Source organism: Dermacentor silvarum, chromosome 1 (assembly GCF_013339745.2).
Source record: "Dermacentor silvarum isolate Dsil-2018 chromosome 1, BIME_Dsil_1.4, whole genome shotgun sequence".
NCBI classification, from domain to species: domain Eukaryota; kingdom Metazoa; phylum Arthropoda; class Arachnida; order Ixodida; family Ixodidae; genus Dermacentor; species Dermacentor silvarum.
The window spans coordinates 206327240-206349271 of NC_051154.1; the positions used below are offsets into that span (position 1 = coordinate 206327240).

The following is a 22032-nucleotide window of genomic DNA, read 5'->3' on the forward strand; positions in this document are numbered from 1 at the left end:
ACATTTGTGTCATGTAGGTCATGAAACAGCCGCCTACGTCTTGGTGCTCTCATGGTCGTTTCGTTAACTTGGTAGGTACCAAAATTACATAGTATAACAAGAGTGTATGACGAACATAAATGATAGATCATGATATGAATATCATGACATGTGTGTCATATAGGTCATGAAACAGCCGCCTACGTCCTGGTGCTCTCATGGTCGTTTCGTTAACTTGGTAGGTACCAAAATCAGCATAGTATGACAAAAGTGTATGACGAACATAAATGATAGGTTATAACATGAGTATCATGACATGTGTGTCATGTAGGTCATGAAACAGCCGCCTACGTCTTGGTGCTCTCATGGTCGTTTCGTTAACTTGGTAGGTACCAAAATCAGCATAGTATGACAAGAGTGTATGACGAACATAAATGATAGGTCATGATATGAATATCATGACATGTGTGTCATATAGGTCATGAAACAGCCGCCTACGTCCTGGTGCTCTTATGGTCGTTTCGTTAACTTAATAGGTACCAAAATTAGCATAGTATGACAAAAGTGTATGACGAACATAAATGATAGGTCATGACATGAATATCATGACATGTGTGTCATGTAGGTCACGAAACAGCCGCCTACGTCTTGGTGCTCTCATGGTCGTTTCGTTAATTTGGTATGTACTAATACTGGCATGGTGTGACAAGAGTATATGACGAACATAAATGGTAGGTCATGACATGAGTGTCATGTAGGTCATGAAATAGCCGTCTACGTCTTGGTGCTCTCATAATCGTTTCGTTAACTTAGCATGTAACTAGAGTGGGTTCAGACATGGGTACTAACTGAAGGAAACACTACAGGATGATGGTAGAAGTCATGTCATGAGCATGACTCAGCAAAAATGACAATAACTCAGAAAAAATGATTAACACTGAAAAACCACTGGAATGGATTCGGACGTGAGACCTAAGTGATGGAAACACCAATGGATGATAGTTGAAGTCATAGTCATGAGTATGAGTCAGCAAAAATGACAATGACTCAGCGAAAAATTATGAACTCTCAAAACCCCTGGAATGGGCTCAGACGTGGGCACTAAGTGAAGAAAGCACTAATGGATGGTGGTGGAAGTCATAGTCATGAGTATGACTCAGCAAAGATGACGATCAGCGAAAAAAGATTAACACAAAAATCGCTGAAATGGGTTCGGACGTGGGTACTTGTTGTGCCATAGTACATGCCAACCCTATCATCGAGGCGACAGGAACTCCGATTTATCCGCGTCGAATGGATTCGTCGCGGGTAATTGCAAGCAGCACCGGCCATCATCGCCACCCGCCCCGTCTGGGTCCTGTCAACGAGTCGCCAAGGGGTCGCGACGACACAATACGACGCCGGTGACGTCAGCAATCGCCCCGTCTGGGTCCTGTCGACGAGTCGCCAAGGTGACGCGACGACACAATACGACGCGGGTGACGTCAGCATCTCGCCCCTCAGGGTCCTGTCGACGAGTCGCCGCCAAGGGGATTTAAGGAAGAACCGGCCCATTGTTAAGCCAGAGAGTCGCCACCGGCCGCCCTGTCGGTCTGGTGCACTCTTACAGCTTTTACCAGCTACCACTAGCTAATGGCAGCTATTACCAGCTATTACCTGCTATATCTGTACATATCTGTACATATTGTATAAAGCTTTCGTCTCATCTTCGCCTGCTTCAAGACTCCGTCTCTAATCGCCGACCCCGAGTCGCAACAGTACTAAGTGAAGGAAACACTAAAGGATGATGGTGGAAGTCATAGTCATGAGTATGACTCAGCAAAAATGACAACGACTCAGCAAAAGTGATTAACTCTCAAAAGCCCCTGGAATGGGTTCAGACGTGGGCACTAAGTGAAGGAAGCACAAAAAGGATCATGGTAGAAGTCATAGTCATGTCATAGGCATTTTTGCTGAGTCATAGGCATGACTCAGCAAAAACGACAATGACTTAGCGAAAAAATATTAACCCTCAAAAACGAGTGAAATGAATTTTTGGACATAAATGATAGGTCATGACATGAATGTCATGACATGCGTGTCGTGTAAGTCATGAAACAGCCGCCTACGCCTTGGTGCTCCCATGGTCGTTTCGTTAACTTGGTAAGCTCCCCGCACACTGCTTCGCATAACATCGATTCCCACAGGGCGTGGGATGTGCCGGCTTTTTTATTTTCGCTAACTTCCATCAAGGGAACTGTATCATGATTTCTCTTTGCACATAGCTTTAACGCTGCATGCCATTTTAATTGTTGACAGAAGAGATGCTCAAGTGTCGCTTTCTGTAAACACGTACATGTGTATCTTAGTATATTCTCGCACTGTTTTTTAGTGGAACTTGTAATGTGCAATTCTTATCTGTTCAAATCTTTGTTTAGCTTTTCCTGTGTGCCCAGATTTTACTGCACGCTACTCATGGTGTCAAGATTTCGCGTTGTATGCAAGTTTAACTTAATAAAGCGTTCATGATTATTTGAAATTGTTTTAATGTAGCTTTCGGTGCTTCTTAACCCCCCCCCCCCCCAACATTCTTGCAGATGTCGGTTGCTGTCTTGCACCATTGACCGGTTCCTGCTATAGCGCAAACCAATACCGGATATAGTGCAAACCAACCGGGCCCTAGGCGGCGCAGCTTATGTACGAAGCGCTGACGTGAGCTCCGACACAATGACGACGGTGGTAGTCACACCACCGTCGTCATTTCGTTGCCTTCATTCCCATTGTCTACATGCCACGGTTGTCATTGCTTCGTTGCCCTGCCGTCTTCATTCTTCCGTCGTCGTCCCCTCTTTCATTGTCCTTCGGCTGTCTTGACGCAGTTGTAATTATGCTCTTGTATTTCATCATCATTCCGTGGTCGTCATACAGTCGACGTCATCCTGTAATCGAACCAGCGCCGTCATGCCGGCATCATCGTTCCATCGTCATCGTGCGAGAACTCCAAGGCGGCGTGCCATCTTTGTTTCATTTTTGCGTCCTTTTCTGGCGTGCTAATCCTCTTCTTACGGTAAGAGTTAGTGCAGGAACGTTATTCATTAAATCAATTTTCTTTTTACGGCAAGAGTGGACCATGCATGATCATTTAGTGGCTTTGAAAGGACTGCCTTCAGGGCTGTTAAATACAGTTATTGCGATAGCAATTATATAGACACTCCAGGCACAATTCTGCCGTCGGCGTCGGCGTCGCCGTGCTGTTCCGTGCAAAGTCCAAGGCACCCGTATGCTTTATGTGCGAGTGAGAGTTTGCGAGGGTGAGCCGACGACGGTGACTCAATCTCGCGCGCGCAAGGCAGGAAAGCGGGGAGGCAGCGTGTCATTTTTCGTCGCGCACAAGGCACCAGGAGATGGTCAGGGAGGGCGGGGCCTTCTACTCCGGCGGCGGCTGCGTATAGCGCGACCGCGCGGGCCCTATCTTGAAGGCGATCTGTGATGGGGACAGAGTGCGCCGAGCGCTAATAGGTTCGCGTTTCCTGTGTTCTCGCCGCTTAGTTCGCGTTGAAGCGAGAGGCAGCACGAAGGTCAATTTGCACGCTGGTGCTGCCGCGTTTCCTCAATCCAGCGTTTTGACAGCGAGTTGGGCGAGGTCATCGAGTGAGATGTGATCATGTTTGCTTGATCGCGCGTGACACCATGCTTGTTAATTTAGTTGGTAAGCGAATGTTTGCAAGTTTCCACGGCCGATGAAACTACTATCCTTACCTTGTATAGCTGTCTAATAATTTGCTATCGCAATCGATGCTTCGCCTTCCGGGTCAAACTGCGACTTTTTTTTTCATAAGAACGGACATGTGCTCGAAATAATATGCAGGGTGATAAAAGTTAAGTTGACATGTTTTTTTTTTTAATTAGGCGCTGAGACGTACGTGAAGACCACCTCTACAGTAGGGTTATGTCTCGAGGGGGACACAAAGTGAGATGATAATTGTCGTTGTTAGCAGTGCAACAAAAATTTCATAATTCACTTTTTACTGGCTGCAGTAAGCAGGCACGTCTGTATTGAAAAGTTAGAGGCAGTTGTGTTTCTACAGAGTTCCACTTGGCAGAATTCTTCAAGCGTATCCGTGCTATAGATATCGAACTGCGAAGTTTAATTGGCGTTCGCATGATTACGCATGCCAGCCAGTGACGACCGGTGCAAAGCTCCTCCCTTATCTCGGTATAACAGAAGCTACCATCGTTACACGCTGCACGGTTCCATGTTTTGATAGCGGTTCCGACTTCTACGCTTTGCGATTACGCCAGCCGAGAGTGAAAGGGAGGCAGTTATCACTTTTGCCTATGCCTCCTCCCCGTTGTCAGACTAAACTCCGTACGCAAATGCGCGTCACATTGGGGAAGGGGCTTTGCGCCGGTCGTCACTGTCTTGCATGCGCAATCATACGAAGGAATTAAAGTTCGCAGTTTAACTTCGCAGCAACAAGAAAACCGAGGCAAGGGGCGCATTCCAGAGTGTGAAACGCTGAAAAAAGAAAGGGTCATCCAAGTGTCGATGCTAAAGAAGTTCCACGTAACTGCGCGTGAAATACGATACGAATAAGATACGAAATGAGTGCATAATGAATATAGAGAAGAGACAGAAAGAGACAGAATAAAGATATATCATCAACATTTATTCATCCAATAATTTGAACCACCGTGTTCTTGTCTTCTTCAGTGCCGCCACTAGGTTGGCCTTTCATTTTTTTTTTTTTACTTTAAAGCGAAATTATTTGTTGCATATGAGTAAATGCGTTAACCAAAAACGTACGGCTTCCATGCTCTCCTGTTAGACCTCATTTAAAGGCTAAGTGCAACGAAACATTGGATCACGCAAAAAGCCTAGTTTCAGGTAGTGTAGACATATAGTAACCTCTTTGCGAAATTTTGTTTATATGCCAGTGGATGCGTCACGAAAAGCTCACAAAAGTACACGTTTTTACACCTTAACTGAAGAAAAAAGTACGTCACCATTACTGCTCTACGAAAGTGACGCATGTGTGTGAACAAGGGTTGGCACCTGGCCGGTTTTCCATCGTCACAGTCGATTTGTGCCTGACCGCGGTTTGACCCCACAACGACATGCCGTTTGCCTTTTTTTCCGGTTCTTCCCAAATCGGCACGGAATAAGCTGCAGTCCAAGCACTCTGTCGGACGTTCATACAGAGCAGATAATTGAATCGTAGAAAACGATTTCATTCCTAATTCTTTAAGCTTTCTGGAATTCTTTAACGTACCATGTATTTTTTTGTCATCAAGCCTTCCATGTATTGCAATGTTGCTTATAGGCTAATTACATACCTTACGAATAACTTATTTGCAGCAAAAACAGTACGAAGACCTAGAAGTACAAAATTTTACAGAAAACTTTTCAATAAATTTTAATCATGCCAAGTTTGTATACTCGGGGTCAGTTTATTTTGTTTTCTTTTTATGTCTATTTTTGCATAAAAGGCGTTTTACCTACAAAAAAAAGACCCCCCCCCCCCTGCCCCCTCCGTTCTATTATCCATGTTGTTTTCTTTCTTCCTCTTGCTCTCTGTGTCTAGACAAAGGTAGAAACCCTACCCTAGACGGGTGGCTGCTCGGCTTGACCTTCGAGATTAGACGGCGACTGCGGCTGCCCGCTGCGCGCTGAAAGGCCTCGGAGGCAACGTGCAGGTACTCATTTCATATCTACTAACCACCAGGTGCGCCCGTCGTCTGCTTAAGTGCTGTTCAAAGGATGCTAATAAGAGCATTACAAAATTAGTCACCCGGCAACTTCGCCGAGAATGCTTGAATAGAACGGACTACACATCTAAGATCAATTTAGCCAAAATGAAATTTACTTTCAGTTGGCCTTTATTACTATGTACGTACACCTAAGTGGGAGTTTTGTTATTGCAGAAGCCTTGTTTAGTGGTAAATGTAAGCGTATTATTCCCCTCTGGTGTATTTTAATCTCAGCGCTGACGCTCTGGTCACTCTTGGGAGTGCACCGCGGTGGTGGACCCGGCCGACGTCTCGGGCACACTTCGGCGTCGTACGAAAACGAGCCGAAGGCAGGAGCAGCACCACGTCACCTCCCCAATGTGCTGCTATTGATGTGCTATAGCTTATCAAGTTTCCTATAGCGTGTAGGGCGAGCAGTAAGGGCTTTCTGCGTGCTTAGTCTGCGCGCTCGCGCGGCGGATAAGATTTCGTTCGCGCTGTCGCATGACATCGTCGACCGCCATCGGAGACTAAGTAAGTGGCTCGTCCGGGCACTTAGCCGGGTTGGTTCAAGCACAAGAAGGGCGCCACGAAATTACTCTTCTGCGTAGCCATTTTTTTGCTACAGGCTATGATGCAACGACCCATTGTTTTGCATAGACGAGTAGAGGTGCTGAAGCGACACCCCCCACCACCACCTTCCCTTAATAAAAGAAAAACGTAAGAGGAAAAACCACAGCATCCGTCAGGGCAAGTGCGTGTGTTATGGCACGGCAAGGAGAGGTGAAATTGTCAACCGCCGCGTTCTAAAGATGCTTCTCCGAAGCCAGTTTTGTGAAGCCAGGATATTAACGAGAACTACCTCTCGAGTCTGATACTTCATATTTATTCAAATAGGTCAACGAAACAAGAACTTCCAGCAGCAATATAGGCGGAGCTTGTCACAAGAATAGTTTAATGTGCCCAGCTTTTTCAACAGAAGGACAAATGTGGAGTAGAAGGAAACAGCAAAGTAAGAAGAATCTTGTTTTTTTTTTTTTTAAGCAATTTCATTTGTCCTGAATAAGCCCGTTGGCACCTTTTTAATGCTTTTGCGTTCCGTTTCCACAGAAGAACGCAAATGCACTTATGGCTGTGTACACCTTCACATAAAAAGAAGCAGCGCGGTGCAGCACGAAATGCCGACAGGCCTCCTCTGGGGAATAGGCCGTTGCGGGCATCTGCTGCTGAAATAGACAGAACGGCCTGACAGGGCCAATTCAACGAACCTTCGCCGGTCGAAAATTCTTTCCCAACCTGCGTACTATACCGCAGAGCGATGGAACTGTGTCTTGAAAGGACTTTCTGGCAGTTTCATTAGGTTTCACGCACGAGAGAAACGCCTACGTTGCGAGGCACGCTGTTGCGGAGAACCGCTATACATACAATTCTTACCCTCTTCCGTGGGGTTCTCGGACAACACTGCTTACTGCTTCTTCGCGCTGCGCTGAAACAGTAAGCAGTGTTGCACCGATCTATGTAAAGTGAAGCTTTCGAGAAACTCCGATGCTACAAATCTGCCCGTTTCATTCCAAGCGCAAAGCAAACTGGCGCGTGCTACGCCATGTGACAAACCCGTGCTACGCCATGTGACACACGCGGCGATCACCTCAAAGAGCTGGTTGGCATTGACATGATAAAAGTATACGTGAGATTGTGGTCTAATGATTAGAGCATCAGGCTCGTAATTTAATTTTTTAAAAGTGTTATTCATTCGGCAATACAGCAGCAGCACCATGCAGCCACGGTCAGGAAAGTCCGAGAGAATTCGGCTTCGTTTTAAATATAATGGACCTTAGTGCGCGTGCTGCCATTGTAGAAGTGGACGCAGCGAGCACTCGAGGCGTTTTTCTTCTGAGACAGCAGCTTCGAGACGTTCTTTTGCAAAATCTGCCACGTAAAGTGTTGTGGGATAATGATTCGTGGAAGCGCAATTTACTTGCGCCATATTTAGGGGAACATGCCTGAAATCTGACCCTTCACGGTCTCAGAATTCCTGCTAAATGAATAAACTTTAAGCAATATCTGACATCATTTAGACAATTAGAAATGCGTGGACATAGGCCGTTCGATAAACTTGATTAGCGATTTTTTGGCCCTTAGCAAACGGTTGCGGCAAGCAAGCGGTGGGCCGCGGTGGCTTTTTAAAGGTATCGCGTTGCTATCTCTTTAGCGCAGAGACAAGACCTACGCGAAAGGTACGTCTCGTGGACAACTGAAAGTGACGTTTTGATATGGGCGGCTCTATATACAAACCTTATTGTGACGTAATGTGCCCGTGAAATTAATCGATAAAAAGTTAGCTAATCAGGCTTGTGTAGGACATTGCTAACAACGTACAGTATAGGCTTCACGCGCGCATAAGACTTTCCTTTTATTGCGATAGCAATTATATGGACACTCCAAAGCGGATTTCTGCCATCGGCGTCGTCGTCGCCGTCACCGTCACCGTAAGGTTCCGTATGACGTCAACGGCGATGAAATCGTCGCCGCGCTCCGGACGCTGTATGTGCGAGTGAAAGGGCGCGGGGCACGCGCGCTTTCACGGGGAGCGAACGCACGGCGGAGAACAAACGCGCGTTCTGCGCCGTGCTCCCTGAAGGGCTGCAGAATTAAGCGTGTCTTTCCTCCTTTACAATCACCATATATAGAGAGCAAACGCGACTTCTTCCGTCACACGAAAGGCCGCGGGGGGACGGGAGGGAGGGAGGGGAAGCGGCGTTTAGCTGCGTCACCAAATGCGCATTTATATAAAAACGTTGCGAGGCGAGAAGGTGGGTAAGATTTCCGACGCTGCTCGACGAGTGTCCCATTCGGATCTCGTCGAAAACCTCCGAGCCGCCCCCAGAGCACCGGTAACAGTCACCAACGCCGCGCGCGTTCGGTGCGAACGCGGGCAAAACGCCGACGGCGTCGACAACAGTTCTGCGCGTTGCTGGTGGTGCTGCATGTCCAAGTTATACAGCTTATAAAACTACTATCCTTACTCCGTATAGCTCTCTACTAATTTGCTATCGCAATTGATGCCTCGCCTTTCGGGTGAGTCTGCGACAATGTTTTTTCTTTAAAACTTGTTCCGCGTTCATCTTGCGAACACGACGCAAACAGTGACACTGACAAGAGAGAAGCGATCGACGGAACAGGCGCTGGTATACTGTCGCTTCTTTCTTGCTTGTTCTTTGTCTCTATTTGCGCTGCGTTCCTAAGATGAAGTCAGAGCAACTCGCCCAATTGTCAGTTTCGTTGCTCAGTGTTATAGTTGGGACACCCTTTATATATAAACAGAGAAATTCTGCACAAACGCGCATGCATATTCAATAAGCTTAATAACAGTGGAGTTTCATGCAAACTTCTATTCTGTGCCCTGCAATACTTGGCGACTTAAAGCAAGTCACGCCCCTCACAAACATACCATAATTATATAAAGGGAGGATGCAAGGACGTGGTCAATAGGAATACTGCAGTAGGTGCTCTCAAAGCTTCAGCAGCTATACGGTGCTACCTGCGGGTGCTCATTTGCAACCAGAATTTTTCTTTCTTGAACAAAAAGAGAGAGAGAAAACGGCAGCGCAACCGTGCACAAGAGCTCTCTGTTGGTTTCAAGCGAGCCGTGGTATAAGACGTCATAAAGGCGCAATAGGGCCCCTGCGTGGGCCTTTCACACTGTCTCGTCACTGCTCAAAATGGCGTAATGCCGAATTACTGTCTTTTTTACGGCCTATAACTAAACCGTATCTGCCATGAACCACGTATTTCCGAAAGCAGCTGATATTACGCGCCTGTGTGGGTGGGTGTACTTTATTCGAGCGCTGAACATCCGAAACGCTATTTGCGGAGCACTATCTCACGGTCTGTCCACAATATGGTGAACAGGGAATCCATTTACTCGAGACGTTCACGTGATTTTTCAGTAAATAAAGTACTTGGTCCGCGGTCACGTCTCGCTAAACAGAGATATACTTTGACTGCGCTACGGGATTTCCTTGTAGATAGCAACCTAATTAATTTGATTAGATTTGTATGTTTCGTTGCCGGATTCACTTACGTTGAGTGTTTTCTCCGGATTTACATGAACAATATGACATTCGTGCGTGCATCATAGTGCTTTTATTGCGTAGTTTCACGAATTTCTACGTGTGCGCGTGTGGTGCCAAGGGGAGGGAAACGCAGTCGATCGGTGGCAGAGGTGGTGTGACGAAATTAAGAGAGAAACTTGCAGGCATATGACGGTGTCAGTTGGCGCAAGACGGGTAATTGCAGGCCTTCGTCCTGCAGTGGATATAAAATACGATGATGGCGTGTACACAAGTTATATGAAGAAAAGTGCAGCGTAAATATCTTAACTGCGTCTTGGAATAGCCGACTCTAATGTAGACTACCCTTCCCGTTCCTCTATAGCTATTAAACAATAACACTACGGATCCACAGACAAATAAATGACTTACAACGAACGAATGCGCTCACTGCGTGGGCATCTCTTCCGGTGGCACCGAAAAAACTTTACTACACAGGACCCTCGCAGCCATTCCTCCAGCCTCATGCAGTCCCCTTAATGTTCAACTTCGTCTGTTTTACTCATTTCCCTTTCTATCATCTATAATTTACCCCTTACCCCAGCGCAGGGTACCCAGCCGGTCTACGAACTGGCTAACATCTCTGTGTTTCCGTCTCTTCCTCTCATCCTGCTTCACTGTATACCCTGTCAACTTCTAGTGCCATCATAGTGAGTATTTTGGAGAATCGGCTCTCTTTAAATTTAGTAGTCTGTCTGAAAAACGTAGGATTTTTGTTATTTATTGTGATACTTGCCATTTAGGCAACGCCGTGATTGCTCTGGAGCCATGCCTTTGAGCTGCACGTAATAAAAGGCTCAACACACAACTTTCATATTATATGTTTATTATCACCCATCTATAGATTACGGTCTACCTTAATAAACTGGTGAAAAAAATTATGCACAATTCGCTATTCTTAATTCTGATACCAATGCAGAGATATGGGGTTTAATTTTAATGATAGGGCTAAAAAAAGAAAATGACGTGAGAGCATCTTCCATTCAATGCTCTCTTGAAAGATATACATGGTTCCATGGTGAGGTTAATGACAAATGCCCATGGTACTACAGAATCAAGCGGCATAAACATATTTGTTTTATCGTCAGGAATGTTTTGCTGCATCTAAAACCCCATGGCATGCAACCTTTCTTGTCTTCACAGCCAATGTTGGCACTACGCTGGAAGGATTTCTGGAAAAAACAATAAATAAGTAAAACAAAAAACCTCTAGTTTCCATCGAGTATTTCGTTACTTAACTCAATTACTGCGAAAAGTGCTTATGAGCACCCGACTTTAGAGTCACGTGGCTTTGACAAGAACAATTGTTGTTATCTTGCCATCTACTGGATCAAAATAACTAGCTAAATAAATAAATATACTCGTCCGTGTTCTAACTATTCATTTCCTTTTCAATTCTTCTTTCGTTATCATTTATGGCGCCGAGTTGCCAATCCCGACGGTGGCGTGCGAGCATTCAATAACGAACGATAAAATATAAAATGAATTATTACAGAATACAGACCCTGGGTTCGTTTCAACATCGTGGATGGACAAATGCGCCAGTGTCAAGCGTATCATCTGAACATTCATGACCGTGTGTAGGTTGCATTAATTGAAGTTCTTTTTTCTTTCTTTTCTCTTTCAGACGCCGAGTTTGGGAGTCAAGAAAGGCAGAAAAATAGATTCTTTACGCATTCAGGGGACTTTAGTCACTCCTTGCTGAACACTCACATTCAGTTCTCAGGAGACGCTATTGCCGCAGCACAAGACAGCCGGCTGGAGAGAAAGGGACGCGTTCTCCGAGCCGCGAAGGAATCGAGCGTGCGGAAATCATTTGAGTGATGAGATTGAGATTGAAGGGGCGCGCTCATCATGCGTTTACGGAGGAGACGCGTGGATCTGCGAATCGGCAGTCGAGAATCTCATCTGCCGCCAACTGGCGCTGCTCCAAGCCGACACCTGGCGTCTAAGCAGCGCGAGCCGCACTTGCGGAAAGCGAGATCGAACAAAGCATTCTCTGCCGAGGCGGCGACCGCAGTGCTCGCTGTACGCTCTTCGAAAAATCGCGTGCGTGCGAAGCGCGCAACAGTCATCAGCCGTTTTCTTTGAGTGGTTGGCGCTGAACACGGAGGCGTATATTAAGTGAAGGCAATTCAGGATTTCACTAGGCTTGTGAGCCTATACAGCGCCTCAAGTCGGTGAACGCGCATGCAAGCAGGTATAGGCTGCGAACGAAAAGGATAGGGGAAGGGGGGTGAGAGAGAGAGAGAGACGGATAACGTGCATGTGAAGTGAAGCGGAATACATCTGGAGGGTTGTAGTACTTGATTCAAGAAAGAAAGAAAGAAAGAAAGAAAGAAAGAAAGAAAGAAAGAAAGAAATAGGTTCTTGCTGGAACATTCAGAGATGTGAAAGAGTATAAGAACTTGTTCGTGAATTAAAATGCCTATACTTGTTTACCTGTGGATTGTTTATGTGTTTTGAGCTTCCCATTACAGGAGCCCAAGAGCGGCACATTTTTTGCACAGATAAATTCTTTTGTAAACGGTTCTGGTTGTACCTCGTTGCATCGTTCACACGTCAGCGTGATTTCACGTGTACCACAGTTATGTTCACTTTCATCTTTTCCTCCCATGCACGCGGATTTTGTTTGTGATGTCTCCTCACCGTTTTTTCAACATTTCGGTATAGTATAGAAGCCCACGATAACCGATTTGCACCACACCGTCACTCTCTAGTCACTCTGGTAATTTGCCCTCTATGTGGCTGTGACAAATATGCGCATATTTATCGTAACCTTACGACACGCCTGAGGTGTTATCAATGACACCTGCGCAGTCATGCATCTAATTCTGCGTGCCAATCAAGCACTCTGACAAATTATGCTGAACTGTGCAGGTTGTTCAAGTTTTGTGTTCGATAAGTTTGATTTGTTAGGTATAACGCGCCACCTACACTAAGAATTAAAAAACACCATTAAGGATTTTACGTGCCAAAGCCGCAATCTGATTATGAGGTGCGCCGTAGTGGAGGACTCTGACGGTGGAAGGCTGTGCCACGGCCGAATCGTTAGCAACTAAACATGCATTTTTCGTATGTGTGCTCCTTCTTTCTAAACTACATGTCTACCGGACCTACAGAACACACCACACGCACGCACGCACGCACGCACGCACACATACATACATACATACATACATACATACATACATACATACATACATACATACATACATACATACATACATACATACATACATACATACATACATACATACATACATACATACATACATACATACATACATACATACATACATACATATAATGCAACAGGTGTGCAGTAATATCTATGAGGGTCCAGATATGTATCAGTACATAGAAGTTTGGAGGTTTTGTTAGCATGGTCAACGCTTTGTTTCGCACGTAATGAGGGCAGAAAGGTGAAGATGTAGCGAATTGACCAGTGCGTGGCGTACACTGCTCTGAACATTTTGCTGTCTTCTCAGTCGTATCCTGCGTATTGCACACAAAACTATTTCGTGCCTAACATTGGGAAATATCGCCTTCGGCGCAACCATTTGTCGCCGTGCAAGATACATTCGCATCCAAGTGACCGCGAGGTTAGCATTTAATGCAGGTCATTTCTTACTCTTACTGCAAGGGTTTTTTTTTGCAAAGCGCGGGTTATACACAACAGCCTCACAATCACGCTTCTGAACTGGCACAAACGTTCGCGTGGCTGCTTGAAATCAAATTAATTCGCAAACGCTCAGCGCGAAAGAAGAGCAAGAAGCGTTTGCTAAGCGAAAGCCAAAGTGGGGCATCTATCAGCGGTGAAAGCAAACAACTCGGTCGGGCGTCGAATGTTGTTAGGCTCGTGACAACCGCCTTTTAGCGAGTAAACGTGTGCGCACACTCCGCGGGCCCGTGGGTCGACGGGCAGGCGGGGCAAACGGGTGCATACCGCGGAACATGAGCGAGAGCGGCGGACGTGGGCAACGCCGTTGTGGAAGGCAGTAATCAGGTTTCCACTGCCGGAAACCTGCATCGGGCACTTGAAATACGAGTTTCCTGCGCGGAGCCTAGTGAATGTGCCGCTGCTTGGCGGAACAAACAACGCTAGCTACTACGTGGGGAGAAAAAAGAAAAAAAAAAGGGAAAGAAAGAGGAATACAGGAAAGGCGGAATTGAGTTTGGTCGAGCTTCGTAAATGCTTCGAGCGCGCGACGCGTCCTAAGTTCGGCGCTTCGGTGGAACAAAAGGAGAGACAGTGAGGACAACATACACGCACACGCATGCACGCTCAGAGCTGGAATAATGGTGTTGTTTTTTGCGGAGGCAGTAGCCGCAGCGGACACATGTCGCATAGCGCTGGGCAGCTGCAGAGGCGTCGAACGCACGCGTGCGTTCGGCATCTTTAGATTATTATTTTTTTTTTTTCGGGAAAGAATGCCAGGAACGCAAGGTCGCGGACAGAAAGGCGGCAGGCAAAGGCGAGCGACGAAAGGGAAGCAGCGTCGCTGGCGGCCAGCGAGAAAAAAAAGGGGAGAATATGGGTAGAAGGGTGGGAAGAGAAATCACCGCGACGAAGGGAGGGCAGGCGACGGGAAGGAGCGCGAAGCAGACGAGGCTACATCAGCTAACAAGGTGGGCGACGGGATGCACGCAACGGCTGCCGTGCGCTGCTGCCGGTTCGACAACGGAGCGAACATCGAGAATTACCGGGCATCGAGGAAAACGCATTACGCTCGTGATGAATGGCCGAGCGTGTCGGCATCGCGCTAATGCGCTACCGCGCGCCCACTGGGGCCTGCTGGTGCTTCCTGGGCGCAAAACAAAACGCCAGGTGGAGAAGGCGGCGCGCATTAGTGGCGCTCTGGGCGTGTCTGCTGCTGCCATGCCGCCGGGCGCGCGCAACGCGAGCCACCCTTCTCCCCCCACCTGTGTCTTCTTGTTCGGTGGTCGCTCGCCGGACTCTCTGGAACTGCCGGACCGGGAGGAGAGCGCGAGTGCCTTTCCCGAAATAACGCGGGAGGAGCCGCCAGCGTTCTGCGGTACTCTCTTGCGCGCGCTGCTGCATGGGGCTTGCTAGGGCGAGCACCAAGATGCCTCTCTCCCTGCGGCAGTAGTGCTCTGTGGCTCTTCGCGCGCGCGCCGTTCCCTTTGCCTATTCCTCGATCTGCGCTCGCTGTCAGCCTCGGATGACAGTGGACACGCGAGTTGGCGTGCGGCCCCATCAGCTTCCCTCGGGTCCGCGTGGTAGCGACCACCGTAATAGGCAATCTCCTCTTCCGCTTTTTCGGCCTCTTCCACGGCTTTGAATGGTGACAGACAGTCGGTCTCCTTTGGAAAAGCAGCGCAGACTCGATTGAGGTTTGCCGCGAAGTAATCAAGGAAACGTTTCGCGTGTCGCAGTATGTAAGTGGCGCAGAAATACTATTCTAGGTAAAACGAGTTGATCGTATAGGTGAGCAGTGCGCAAATTTGCCGTTGCACGACATTGATGCACTACATGGAGAAAGGGGGCGATGGAGGATTTCTTCATCCATACAATGAAAAATAAGTGTTGCTAGTTAATTGATTTAGTATTACATTGTAAGGCACGCGATTCTTATCTCCTGTACAATCGGTCACTCAGGCCAATCGATTAAATACATTTTGGCAATTCCTTCGTTTTTCTTATTTAATCTTATTTTAGTTTATTTTCGTATTTTTTGAGTCTGCGGCACATCAGGGGACGGTCCTACAATTTTTCTCTCTGAAAATAGTCTCGAATCTAGCCTATGCGAGAAAGTCTGAACGCGGTTGCGCCCGATGTCGCAACGATGACAAAAGCACATGTTCAATTGCTAGTCTCGTGGCACCGTAGCCCTTCATGTCAGCCACGTATTCGGCTGGCGCTCACGTACGTCCGTTCCCCGGGTGCCAGTCAGCGTCGACGAAGTCATCTACGCATTTATGCAGAAGCCACGGCGCATCCCTTACAAAAAATGTTGTTGGAATTCCATTGGTTTTCCATTGATATTTCGTGCCACCATCAACAAAAAAATTGTGGAATTTTTATTGGTATTTCATTGTAGATTTGTTGAGTAGTCATGGAAAAGTGGCCACCGTGAATCCATTGAAAATCTGTTGTAGTATTATTGTGTTGTTTTTCCATTGGTTCGTTATTGTATATTCATTGGATTTAGATCGAGATGAATTTTCATTGTATTTTCATTGTACTGGGATATATCTCACTAAGGTCTAAAGTAGCAAGATTTGGCTCACTGAGGCTGAATATTAACTGCAGCCAACAGGAAAACAAAAAAGGCACATGAAAAGGCATTTTTATATAGTGATTTTATTTCCCTTGTGAGGGGAGAGAATAGGCTTTCTTTTATATAAGAAACACTTGCGCCTGGAAACTTCGTGCTGGCATATTCTGAAAAAAAAAGATGTAATCAGTAAGATAACCAACATGTACTATCATCAATAGCAGTGAAAGATTATGCTTAAAGCCATAAAAGTAAGCAAGTTATATTAGTGCTTAAAGCTTTTGTGGTTTAATGCAGGTGAAATTGTTCTGCCTAAGGTATAACAACAGTATAAGGAGCCATGGCAAATGTGTTCTCTGCTGCGACACAGGATCGTCAATGAACTTCTATGCAGTGAACTATGAAATAAGTGCATATATGCAATAAGTGAACTTCTATGCAGATTAAACTAGCTTGATGTTCTTATCATGCACGAGAACAGACCTAATATTTTTGTGTTCTTGCCTAAATGCTTATCACAAATTACAACTTTAAAATTAACATATGGTCACTATGTCAACACAAGGCTTGCAAAGCATATTTGAGAATATTGCGTCTGTTTGCAATGCACTACTTCCTGTATAGCTCTTTTTATGACTAAGTGAAAGACCTCAAATCTTCATAAGGTCCATGAAGCCTGCTGAACTAAATGAACTTCATGCATAATGTGCCTGTGACACAAACGTGAAGAGGCTCTTCATCTTCGTATGGCTGCTAAGGCCCTGCTAATGGCGAGGCTAGCATTTAGAATTTGTAGGGTTAATGCCACCTTGTGATAGCAATAAGCTATATGTGAGAGCTGAGTGAAGCCGAGAATCTTCTATTAAAAAGATTTGCAGGTCTTGTCGCAAACGGCTAACAATGTTTTGAAATGTGCCATCATAGTCATCTAGAGCACAAATACACCTAGGACTGTGTGTGTGCTAGCGGGTGGGCTATGATGAATTCATAACTCAATCGATCATTTATTTTATCTCTACTTTAATGCCCTCTGGTTTCGACAAGATGTGCATTCGTGCCTTTCGCTTTCATTTCATGCTTCTTGGCTTGATCAAAATATCTGGATACAACTGAGATTCTAGTTCTTCCTTTTTATTGCTCTTTCTTTTGCAATATCCAAACCATATATCTTCGTTCTCGCTTAACTAGGCCCAACAAAGGAAACACTTGCATACACACAAATTGTCTTCTAGGTTTGTCACCCCTACTTGGATTAAGCAACACTAGTAGCCCTACACATTCTCTATTACAAGAAACCTACACCTTCTTGTTTTCTTTCTGTCCTCTTTTTTGAACACTTACAATTCCCTCACCTTACTCTATGCACTGCCTGCATCATTCTCATCTTCCCCCAATGAAGTGGGGGAGCAGAAATCAGGTGCTGGCTTGACTTAAGACAATTCCCTTGCCAAAATGTTGGTCCTAGTGATATTTTTGTTTAACCATTCTTCCAGCCTTCTTCTTCTGCAAGTTCTGTCTTGTTTGAATTTCTGCAAACATTGCGTGCTAGTAACCGCTTTACGAGATTAGCATTCCACAAATTTATGTATGATGTGACAATGTTACAAGGCTCTCACCAACAACATTGGCATGCTGTGCTTGCATCTTCTTCCAACTTCTTTCGGGGCCTGGGATGCCTCGTGAACTGTTGCACTTGAGTGGCACACATGCTGCATAGATAGTTTTGAATGAAAAAAAAATTACCATAGCTATTTTTTCTAGCAGCAAAAGGAACGTAAAAATCAGCAGTATGAGCACATCATAACTTCTTTTCAAGATCCCACAGTATTGAAGGCTAACAGGAACAACATTGTTGCAGTGTTTTTCTGTTTTTCTTGTCCATAGTCATGGAATTCCTACATAATGCTGCTAGAGGGCCTCAACACCTACACACTCATAAGTATTATGGAGCACGTGCACAGGAACTTTTTACGAGGAAGGGCATGTTCAACTGTGGCTTGTTGTCTTACCACTGTTTATTCTGTGTGTAAGAATATTCACGAACGCAGGTAACAGTCTTAAACATTCTTTTTACATTCACACAAAGCATTAACCAGTTGGTATAAGAATGTTTTCTGCTGCTGATGTGTCACGCAAGTTTGCACCAGCAACTGCCATACCCTTTTCTCCAGATGCTGTGGATGCCGCTAGTTAAAGAATTGTATAAATGCAATATTGTGCAAGCTACACAACAAAATGCCCTCAAGTATAAAAGATGTAAATAAGCACTTGATGCTTATTTAAGTAAGTGTATGTTGGTACCAGCTACTGTGTTAACACTGTTTTTATGTGACTGAATGAATCAGTTGAACTTTTTATTGTTCACGGCATATGTTTTAGATATAGTGAAATACCAAAAACCAATTTATTTTACCGACAGCTTTTCGCAGAACATTTAAAGAACTTCAAAAGAAATGTCTGACAATATAATATCGGCTAAAGGCACTTTTCTGCGCCGAGTACATAAAAGTCGCAATTCTTGTCAGTCCTCCGACTTGCATATTTTCTCTCTCTGGCTTGCATACTTTCACAGATATTATTTTCTATTTTCTTTTGCGCGAAGGAATGTACTTATAGTAACACCTGGCTAGCGTGTTTTTTCTATCATACGCCACGAGTAAAATATTGGTTTTCAAATTATTAACAGTATAGAACAATAATTTCGTAGAAATAGTTTTGCAACGTGAAAAAGATATCCAAGGATGGGAGGGAAACTGGTGGCGTCGATCTCATGCGCTGTGAGCATTTATTTTCTTTTTTTACAATACGATAGCATTCCATTCGCGAACGATCAAACTGACAGTTTTTTTAGACATGACGCGATATCGTTCATGACATTTCTGCATGATTATTTTATAACGATACAACATTATTTTATAACGATACAACAAAAAGACGAACAGCGAGTTCGATGTTTACATAAACGGATGTGGCATGGGCCCCGCTGTAATAGTACCACTTAAAAAACAGGGTCATACATTGTGTTCATCAATCACATTCTGGGATTTTACGAGCCAAAACCATAATATCATTATAAGCCACACCGCAGTGTATGGCTCTGGATTAAATTTAACCACCTGGGAATCTTTAAAGAGCACCTATATCTAAGCACGAGCGTTTCTGCATTTCGCCCAATCGAAATCCGGCTGCTGCGGCCGGAGCTGAACCCACGACCTTGCAGCGCAACGGGTAGGGACGAGCATGAGAACACATAAACAAGCGCCCCTGTTTAAGTGGTTTGTTGCAGTTCAGTATTTAGGTGGTCTGATTGCGACAAACTTGCTTAAACTGCAGTTCAGATAAATCGGCCTGGCTGCTAAATGCTCAGCTTAAACGGACGACATGCCCACACATTGGCGCTCCATCGGCGGAAGGCGAAATGCAACACGCCACACGCACACCGGACCGGCCCCGCACAAAATTCTTTGACACTGGCGCCGTGAACCAGGCGTGAAACATACATTCAGCTAGGAAATCAGTTATACACACAACACGAGACAAGTGCTTACCGCAGTCAAAGTATCGTTGGTCAGTCGGCGCTCCTTTCTTCGTGCCCGCGTCCACGCAGCCGAGTCGGTAGCATACCTCCCCGTCAGCCAATGCACGGACGGTATATAGATACATCCCGCTTTTCGTCTTGTACGCTCTTGACAAAATGTTCCTTATCGCGCAGCAGCAGATGACAACACACACTCACGTGCTTAGAGCTCACGACACACACGTGGCGCACACGCCGACCAAGAAAAAAAAAAAATGAGAAATGGCGACAAAAACAAACGCAAAAAAAAATGATATACCAATGTTGCTTGTTAACTTTTTTAGTTTTCGCTAGGTTTGGTAAAAACATGAACATCATTTTTTTTTTCGAAAAACTTCAGTATTTTATTATATGTCGTCAGCTATACAGAGAGTGTAATAAAATAAAATACCTCCTTGTGCAAATGACTATTGGCTGCGTTAAAACAATCATTTAGTGTTGAGGACAACACTTAGGCAAAGCCTTCGAGATCACCTCAGCGCAACAGATCTCAAAGGCCACACTTCGATCAATTTGGTCACAAAGCAACCGATCGCAAATGATCGCGAATCACCACTGTTCTGGCTCATTCGCTAAGAGCTTGATTTCTAAGTCGCGCGAACGCAGTGGCAAAGCTGGTTAACCAATGCGCTGAAGATTATGTTACGCGGCGATGACGGCGCGAGCAGACGTGAACGGCATCAATCGCGAAATGTTTTGTTGATGCGATTGGGCAGGTCGCGCTTGCTGCTGTGAACATGAGTCTCCATGAGTCGAGTCACCATTTACAGATGTTGTAAATCTTGAATAAACCAAGCAGGCTAGGTGACATATGTCTCCGCCCTGTTTCAAAGGTTTTTGATGCCGATAAATATAATAATAATAATCATCATCATCATTGTGGCTGGTCGCACGACCTCTGCCAAACGTCGGTGGGAATCGCACAGCATTTTGTTGCATGTCTTGCCGTAAAGTAATAGTGAAAATTTACTCGAGGTCGCCAAACCACTGGCTCTGTATCCGCGTGATAGCTTGCGATGCCACGTAATAGACATCTTAGTAGACACCAGTGGGATCCATACATCGACGTATGATGGGTTCGAAACACAAGTTCAAAAAACAGTCATCTGTTAGTATTCTGTCTGCTTCGGCACGCATTGAGCAAGGCATGAAGCTAGGCATGCTATCGCCAGCCATTGTAAATAAATGATGAGGGGTATTAGCGTAACAAAAGAGGCGCTCAGTGGCTGGTTCGTGGACAGCAGGAAACGTAAGTTTGGGCAAGTTGGTGCGTCATCCTGAAGTATGTGCTTACAGCGCGAGGCTACACGTGGGCGGAGAGAAGTAAATACGGACAACGTTTTCGCTGTTTTGTCGCAGGGTCTCTTTTCTGGATCCGCCAATGTGTAAGACGGGGGGAGGGGGGATTGGGGGAGGTGGGAGAGTGACCTCAAAAATTCAAGAATGGCAATCTTCGGCCTACGATGGCAGCGCATATCCGAACGTAAAGCAAACAGTTAGCCAGGATGCCTGGCTTCCCTCATTGGATCGCGCGCCTTAAGTGAGAAAATGCAACGAGAAATCCATGAAAATTCGTCAACAGAAAACTTATTGAGCAATGCACAACGGAATTTTTAATGAAATCTCATTGTGCTGGCTCATTGAGTGTTGTAATTTCATAGAATTTCCATGGAATCAATGATAGTTCAACAAATCGACAACGGAAATTCAATACTCATTTTTGTAAGGGATGCAAATCGTGTTGTGAGGCAAATATTGGAACCCCGTGCAAAACTATATCTTCTTAAAGGAAAAGAAAATGCTTTAAAGGCAGTTCCGTTATGACATTCATATAGTCAAAAGCCCATTTGTATAGGAGAAGCATTGGCGTAATAGAACCAGCACGCAGTGTTCTCATTGAATAATTTTATACCTCCTAAATCTGCCATTGTATACATCGCCACATCGCTGAAAAAAACAAACAAAAAAATGCAATCACTCTTTTTGGAGTGACTGCGTGTGTGGGTGTTTGTGTGTATGCGACTGTGTTCTTGCGCCCTAATTTGTTTTACCAGAATGAGTTACCAACTAGACCTACAGCAAAGTTCTTTTACTGCAACGCACACGTAATGCGGAGGTTAACGTAACACATCCCACCGGCGGCACGATGTGTTTTCGTCCACTTTCATTTCTCTTTGTCTTCAATTAAAACTACAAATAACTTCCGCCATTCTTTATCGATATTCGTTAATCACAACCATATGAAGCAGCAAACAGATGATTAAGCAGCGTTGGGAATATATTGCACAGCGTGCGCAATATATATATATATATATATATATATATATATATATATATATAGCTTGCCTGGGAAACACTGTTCGGACCGCTGGAGTTTGCCCCCCTAACCAAATCCTGACTACGTGACTGCTTC

General features: G+C 45.3%; 1 long non-coding RNA gene across 1 annotated transcript; it reads right to left on the reverse strand.

Annotated features, from left to right (window-relative positions):
• Positions 1 to 15769: 15769 nt before the first annotated feature.
• On the reverse strand, positions 15770 to 20202 carry LOC119451171 (uncharacterized). Its single transcript, XR_005191708.2, has 3 exons — positions 19591 to 20202; positions 17659 to 17751; positions 15770 to 16209 (listed from the first exon to the last, which is right to left on the reverse strand). It is a non-coding gene; the product is annotated as an uncharacterized LOC119451171 (long non-coding RNA).
• Positions 20203 to 22032: the final 1830 nt, after the last annotated feature.